Raw genomic sequence first — 8250 nt, forward strand, 5'->3', positions numbered from 1 at the left:
CAAGTTCAGTTGTGTAGCAAGACTGGGAGGACTCTTTGACACAATATCCTGTTCTCCATGTTCTCTCTTCGGAACGACCCTGCTGCTGCTGTTAGGAAAGGGAGAGACAGCGGGTACGTCATATCTGCACCCTGACTGGCTGCAGGTCCCTCCTGGACACACACAGCCCGAGCCTGCCTCCCCACTTCTATTGTCTACTCCTCCTGCAGTCACCCGAGGCTCCTGTCACAGAGAATTGTGCATCCTCCTCAAGTGCGTTGTGTCTTAATGCCTAGAATTCTTCTGCCTAGAGTGACATTCTCTGCTTTCTATGCCTGAGAAAATACCCATTCATCCTCCAAGAGTCACTTTAAATAGCACTTCCTCTGTGCAGGCTATACTGTTTCTGTTAACATGAACTATGCCGTATGGAAGCATAGACAGGTGACCATGAATAACAATAAGGAATCCAGGCTTGTGGGAAAATGTTGCAATTTCAAAAGATGTTTTTCTGGCTTGTGATGGGGTGGAGATACCACCTCCTTGTGGTAGAAGAGGTAGGTCATTCCAAAGGGAGCTCCTCATGTCATTCACGAGGGAGTAGGTCATTTCTGGAGGCTATGGTCTGAGCTGGCTCTACTAAAAGGAGTTGAAGTGACCCTCGTCACTGGGGCTGGATGGATGTTTGCCCAGGAAGTAAGCCTGCATCTAGTTTATATGTCAGTTCTGTTCTTGCTTAGAGGAAATTGGTGTCACTTCTCCCCTGAGGTAAGGATGGCAGGCAGGGGTGCTCTGTCAGTGCCCAAGGCACAGAGGAAGCCAAGGTGGACAGCTGCCTGTGGGTCCAAGTCACACACTGCAGGGTGTGTGCTCCCACAGAACAAGGAACATTAAATAAAGGAGCTGTCTGCATCACAGTCTTTGCTCAGGAAGAAGAAATTAATTTTAGCCCAACGAATGGTTATTCATTGCTTCTCAAGACCAAATTGAAGTTAAACTCAAAAAAGCTCCTTGAGTAAGATAAAATTTGTGAAATTCCCAAGAAGAAACTTAATTCTGACCTTCTTGTTGATTCCATTCAGTAGCTGAAAACATCACAATTAGTGGGAGGAATACTAAATTTTGACTAGACAGACACATATTTGAGTCCTGGCTCTGTCATCTTTAGACTGTGTGACACCAGCAAGTCACTCAACCACTCTCAACCTCAGGGTTGTCCAACACAAAAGGGAGATAATACTAATAATTAATTTTCAATGCTTCTGGGAATATTAAATGAAATAATGTATGTGAAACCACTTAGTGCAGAACATGACATAAATGTCATCTTATTATGTACTTCTGTTATTAGAATTACAATGAACAATATGTTTACAGCCTATTTGTCATTATTATTGATGAGTACTGCCAAGTCCAACATAGAAACATTGAGCTTTCTATAGGTGTGTGTATTTTGACAGACATATATGAAAAGTGATGAGGTGTTTAAAGTTGTTCTTCAGAGTCACGCAAATGAAGAAGCCTCTGGGGAAACATGAGTCCTAAAAAGGGGAAGACCCTTTTTATAATCCACTGTCTTTCACATTTTGTTGTCCAAAAGCTGCCTCCAGATGTTGGTTCCTCACGGTCACCTAGACTTGGTAAAAAACCATCTGATCAGAGGGAGAGGCTTCCCAGGCATAACAAGTTCAGAAACTAACCATGTAAGAATGACTAGACTGAATGACATGAAAATTCTGAATGTCAAGAGAGCAAGTAGCAAGCAAATAAATTAAAGCACAGTCGAAACATAGCTTGCAAACAAAGGTGAAGAATAGCATATGGAAAAAGAAAGTGTTAAGTTCTTTAAGTTATAAATTTGTAATGAAAAATTATGAACACTCCAAGGGAATGTGAATATGACACATAAAGATAATTAATAAGAGAAGAGGCACAATTAATAGGAATGCCTAATCTCCCAGTAATTAAAGGAGCGCAAACTAAAACAAGATGCTATTTTTCACTTATCAGATGGGCAAAGGTTTAAAAGAATGCTAATACTCACTGTTGGCAAGGGTGTAGGAAGTGGGCACTCTCATAAACTGTTGGTGGGAATTAATTTTTGTACAACCTTTCTAGAGGGCAATTTGGCAACACCTATAAAAATCTGAAATATGCAAACTCCTTGACCCAACCATTCCATGTCTAGAAATTTACTCTACAGAAACCAGGAGAAAAATGCACAGGATGTCTCTGCGGTATTATTTCTCAAGAAGTTATTTACTACAGGAAATTGGAAGTGCTTCATATGTCCAGGGGATTAATTTCATAAATGAAAGAATAAATGCACAGTAGAGCTTTGGAAACAGCAATATAGACATAGTTATGGGCATGAAGAGATATCCATAGTGCAGAAACAAAACGTATTACAAAACGGTCAAAATATCAATTCTGATATTGCTGGTGAGTGGATGAATGGCGATATTCTATAATTTTCTCAATTGTTTTATTAATGTTTTTATTACAGCAAGCATGTAATAACTATACTTACATTAAGAAGATATTTCGAAGCTGGGTGTGGTGGTGCACGCCTATAATCCTAGCAGCTGGGGAGGCTGAAACAGGAGGATCGTGAGTTCAAAGCCAGCCTCAGCAAAAGTGAGGCCCTAAGCGACTCAGTGAGACCCTGTCTCTAAATACAATGCAAAAAATAGGACTGGGGATGTGGCTCTGTGGTCAAGTGCCCCCAAGTTCAATCTCTGGTACCTCTCTCCAAAGATATTTCCAAAGTGGCTTATTAAAGAGAAAGCAACACAGCTGTTCTCATGATCATTGTCATATATCACAAAGTGTGACTTCCTTTTTTCTTGATGGATTCCAATTGGACTATTCTAACACAGTATTCGCTATCAGAGAGCTTGATTTGTTTTTATCCACACAAGCTGATATACTGACATAAAAACTGAAATAAACTTAACAAATCACCTTTCTCCCACCTCCCCCTTCCCTCAGAAAACTTCTTCCTGCTAGGACAGCTCCCAGCTCCAAATCAAACACAGAATTGCAGGGAATATGTTTTCCACACACCCCAGCTAGTGACATCTCAGCTTTTGCCTGCCTTTCTCTGAGGCGACCAAGGGCCTAGACCTCATGTTACTCTACTCAGAACAACACAATTCCATTTAAAAACTAAATCAACTCAGTGAAAAATGCATTAAAGACTAGAAAGATTAGTTGAAAATGAAAAGTATAATACTTAAATACCCAGGTTCTACAGGAAGACTGCTTGACTTTAAATTCTGACTTTACTTCCTAGCTCTGTAACCTTATAACTCTAAGCTTCGGTTTCTCTATGAAATGGGAATATTATCTTCTCACAGGATGACTGTGAGAATCAAAAATGAAATTATGTGTGTGTAAAGGACTTAGCACAGTGCCTAACACTTGAGAGTGTTGATCCTTTGTCTTAATGATCTGTTGTGTAATTATTCTAGTTTCTGCAGGTCAGGAATCTGGCAGTGGTTGAGCTGGATGCTCTGGCTCTGGCTCTCACAAGGCTGCAATCCAGGTCTCAGCAGTGACCACAGTCATTTCATGGATCAGCTTCTGTGCATGCTCGAGTGGTGATTGGCACCATCCAGTTCATCCCGGGGTGTTGGCCTGAGCGCTTGGGACCCTCAGTAAGGGTGGACCTCAGCTCTCGGCCATGCAGGCCTCTGTCTACGCCAGCGCACACTAAGGCCTGCCTCATCAGAGTGAGCACCTGGGAGCGCCTGGGGACTGAGGGAGAGACCGCAAAATGGAATGACAGGCTTTTCTAACCTAATCTTGGACGTGACATCACATTACTTTTGCCATATTCTATTCCTGATAAGTAAACCACTGGGCCCAGCCCACACTCCATGGGAAGGAGTTACACACGGGAGTGAGTGAATAAAGGACGTAGGGATTACTGGGGGTCATTTTCAAAATGCCCTATCACATCACCATCTAAGCTTTTTCCAGGAAAATACTAACTTTTGAGAACTATTGAGTGGTTTGTGTAGCCTTCTGAGTTTATCAGACAAATACAAGTGTCCAATTGAAGTTAATGGGTCATTCTGTTTAAATTATTATTCATGTTGATATGGCAATGTGTATTTCATGGAGATTCCATTATATTACAAAAACAATAGGGTTTTTTTTTTTCATTTCTTTACCAAATGTAAATAAACTCTCTGCCCTTGAATATATGCCTTATCCAAAGTTTAAAGGAATGAGACATCTCTCAGGCTTTCAGGGTCACCCTCCTCTAAAAACAAAGAATGTAGCCCAATATTCAGGGTCCATCTGAACCATAGCCAACTCTTGTCTTCTGGCTCCTAACTATCCTGGGGGCTACTGTTATATCTTGACAATTTATTCCATGTTGTGAGTATCCACATATATTTTTTTACTTCTCAAAGAACCAGAGATTTTCTGTTACTTCATTTCAGAAAGGAATTAAGTTCCTCCTTCATCGTCTTTTTTTTTTTCCATTGCTATAACAAAATACCCGAAGCTAGGTAATGTATATTACCATATTCACACATCCTGTCCTTGACCCATATGTTCACGTTCTTCTCACAATGCAAAATGTAAATCATTCCATCCCTGTAAGTCCCAAAATCTTAATTCATTCCAGCATCATTCAAAACTCCTGAGTCCAAAGTCTCATCTCAAACTCAAGGCAAACTTTATCCAGATGTGAGCCTGTAAAATATTTTAAAAGTCACCTCTTTTAACATTGGGCCAAAGATTCCTAAGAGAGAAATAGGAAAGTAAAAATAGGCCCAAAGCCTATTTTTCAACTCAGCAGGGTGGTCATTGAATCTTAAAATTCCAGGTCCAGTATCCTGTGTACACTGGGGTAGGAGTGGGCCCCTGGGCCTTGGGCAGGTCTGCTTTGCTGGTTGCAGACCCCACAGATGCTCTCTTGGGCTGCATGCTGCTATCTGGGGCTTTTGTAAGCTGGTGTTGCACACTGGTGGTTGCTCTACCTTCCTGGGGCTTCAGCTGCAGCCCTAGTCCCACGGCTCTACTAGACGTTGTTCAGTGGAGAATCTCTGTACCAGTTCCCCCTTGTGATAAGCCTCTGCCTGGTTACCAGAGTTTTCCTTTGAAAAGTGGAAGCCACCATGAACCTGTAACTCTTGCATTCTGTGCATCTGCAGAATCAGCACCACATAGATGCCACCAAGGTCTGCCATTGCATGAGTGCCACCTGTGCCCACCCATAGCTATAGCCCTAGAGTGCTTCACTGCTAGACAGCAAACCAGAATCTAGAGGTGGCCTGGGTGACAAGCTCATGGAGAGGTCCCAGGGTTCTCTGAAACCATTGTATCTTTCTAGGTCTCTGGGCCTATGATGGTAAGAGAAGCCTCCAAGATCTATGAGACACCTTCTGGGCCTCTTTCCTATTGTCTTAATGCTTAGTATCCATGCTAATCTCTCTAGCAAGCAGTCTCTTGGCCTTAAATACTCTTTCACCTTTTCCTCTTTCCCTGGCTAGGCTGTAAATTTTCCAAGTATTTCCATCCTGTTTCCTATTGTTCCTGATTCTCATTGCACATCTCACTTAAAGCAGCCAATCCACAGCTTGAAGGTCTTATTGTTTAGAAATTTCCTTTACCAGACAAACTAGTCCATCATTCTTAAATTTGGCCTTCCACAAAGCTGTAGGCCATGAACACAATGCAGTCAGGTTGTTCGTAACAAGAATGGCCTTTACTCCAATTGCTAATAGGAGACTAGTTCCCTAGCCTCCTTCACTTCCCAGCCCTTACCAGAATCACCTCTAGGACTGTCCTTACAGCACTGTGTGCTTTTTCTAACCTGCTTCTCCACACTCTTCTAATCTCTGCCCATGTCTCAGTCCCAGAGCTGCTGCCACATCTTAAGGTATAGTTAGAGTAATGGCCCCACTTCTTGAAATCAATTTTCTGTCTTGGTCTATTTTCTATTGTGATAGCAAACTACCTGAGACTGGAAAATAGATTGAAAAAGATAGTTTTATTTAACTCACAGTGTTGGAAGTTCAAGAGCAAGGCACCTACATTCATTCAACTTTGGTGAGGGTCCCCTTGGCTACCTCACACCATGGTGGATGCCATCCTGGTGGGAGTGTACAGAGGAGAGAATGTGTAGTGAGACAGGAAGCTCGAGAGTGGGAAGGGGTCGACTTTGCTCTTATAGTCTTTTTCCTTGCAGAAACTGAGGTACCATGAGAACTCCATTCATTCCTTCTAAGGATTGTACCCTCAATGGCCTAATAGCATGTCACTAGGCTTCACTTCTTAAAGGTTCCACCATCTCTTAACATCACCACACTAGAGACCAAACTTCCAATACATGAAACGTTGGGGGCACATTCAAACCACATCCAACCACAGCCCCGGATCTCTCAATTCTCTTTCCAAATCATGTTTCGAAAGAGGAGAATGAGGAAAGAAGAACAGAAAAGAAAAAAAGCTGTTCTTTTCCTAAAAGGCTTTTTTAATCCTTTGAGAAGGGTGACCAACTTTTAAAATTGTATATTCTTCCTTTTCACACAAATTTCATTTTAATACTAAATATTATTTTTTTGCAATGACCTAACTGAAAATTATGTGTGTGTGTGTGTGAGAGAGAAAGAGAGCGAGAAAATATGTACCATGTTCATCAATTTTAAAAGTTAGTTTCTTACTCAATTGATTTATTAGATTTGGTGCAAAGTCAATCAAAATCCCAGCAAGCTTTTTAAAAATAAGAACTGACAAAATGACTCTAAATACATATGGAAATATAAAATTTAGCCGTGATAATATTTAAGGAAGAAACAAAGTTAGAGAACTTAAACTACCAGATTTCAAGGTTTACTATAAACTAATTCATAGTAATCAAGGTGATATAATGTTGTCACTAAGGTAGTCTAAAAATCTCTGGAAGATTTTAGAGAACACAAAAATAGAATCACATGTATACAGACACTTGATTTTCAACAAATGCACCAATAAAAATCTGTTAGAAAAGGAAGGCTTTTATTAACGATCAGCTGGGTAACAAAATAAAAAAACAATGAGCCTGGACCTTAATTGCACGCTGTGCTAAAAATCAATTTGAGATAGACATAAATATGAACACTAAAAATGTCTAGGCTTCTAAAAAAGCATGAAAATATCCTCACTAACTTGAAACAGGCAAAAATTTCTTAGGCACTAAAGTCATTAAATATAAAAAAGAAACTGATAAATAGTAATTCTTGCAAATTCGCAACTTCTGCTTATCAAAAGACACTATTAAGTGAAAAGATAAGCCACAGACTAGGAAAATATGCATAACATGATCTCTAACAAAGGACTCATATGTGGAATATGTTTTTAAAATCAGTAATAAAAAGACAAGCAACTCAACTTACAAATGGGCAAGTACCTGAACAAGCATTTCACACAAAAAAAATAGCATCTAAATGGCCAGCGTGCATCTGAAAAAAATGCTCAACTTCATTAATCATCATTGAAATGCAAATTAAAACCACAGTGAAATAGCAGGTACGCCCATCAGAACGGTGGGGAGAAAAAGACCAATAGTACTACGTGTTGTCAAGGTTGGAAAGGAAGCAGAAACCTCATTTGCTACTGGTGGGAACAAGTGTTAGAACTACTGGGGAAAAATATGGGATGATTTCTAATTAGGCCAAATATTACCTACCCCATGACTTATCAGTTTTATTAATACATGTATAACCATGAGAAATCTATATATATTATATATATATATATTTAATATATATTACTTAATATATATTTATTACTTGTATAAGAATGTTAATGGAAACTTTATTCACATTATAAAAAGATATAAAGACCATAAATGTCTATCAACAGAATGGATAAACAAATTGTAGTACATATAGTGAGACTATCTTCTATCATGGATAAATATTTTGTGTGTGTGTGTATGTGTGTGTGTACATGTGTGTGTCTTCATGATTTATGGAAAGAAATCAGCTACCTACTTGTAGGACTCTATTTGACTTTCAAGAACAGACAGAAATAGTTCAAGAAGATAGAAGCATGAATGTTTCCCTGGACTGAGGAAGGGGTGCTGTTGAATGGAGAGGGGCATGAGCTAACATTTTGGGTAATGAAAATGTTTTGGTCCTTAATCTAGGTGATGGTTGGAGAAATAATCTTTAGGCTTTATACCTAAGATTTCTGACTGGGCAGAGTGGTGCACACTTGTAATTCCAGCAGCCTGGGAGCTGAGGCAGGAGGATCACAAATTCAAAGTCA

Source organism: Sciurus carolinensis, chromosome 6 (assembly GCF_902686445.1).
Source record: "Sciurus carolinensis chromosome 6, mSciCar1.2, whole genome shotgun sequence".
In the NCBI taxonomy this organism is placed as follows: Eukaryota; Metazoa; Chordata; class Mammalia; order Rodentia; family Sciuridae; genus Sciurus; species Sciurus carolinensis.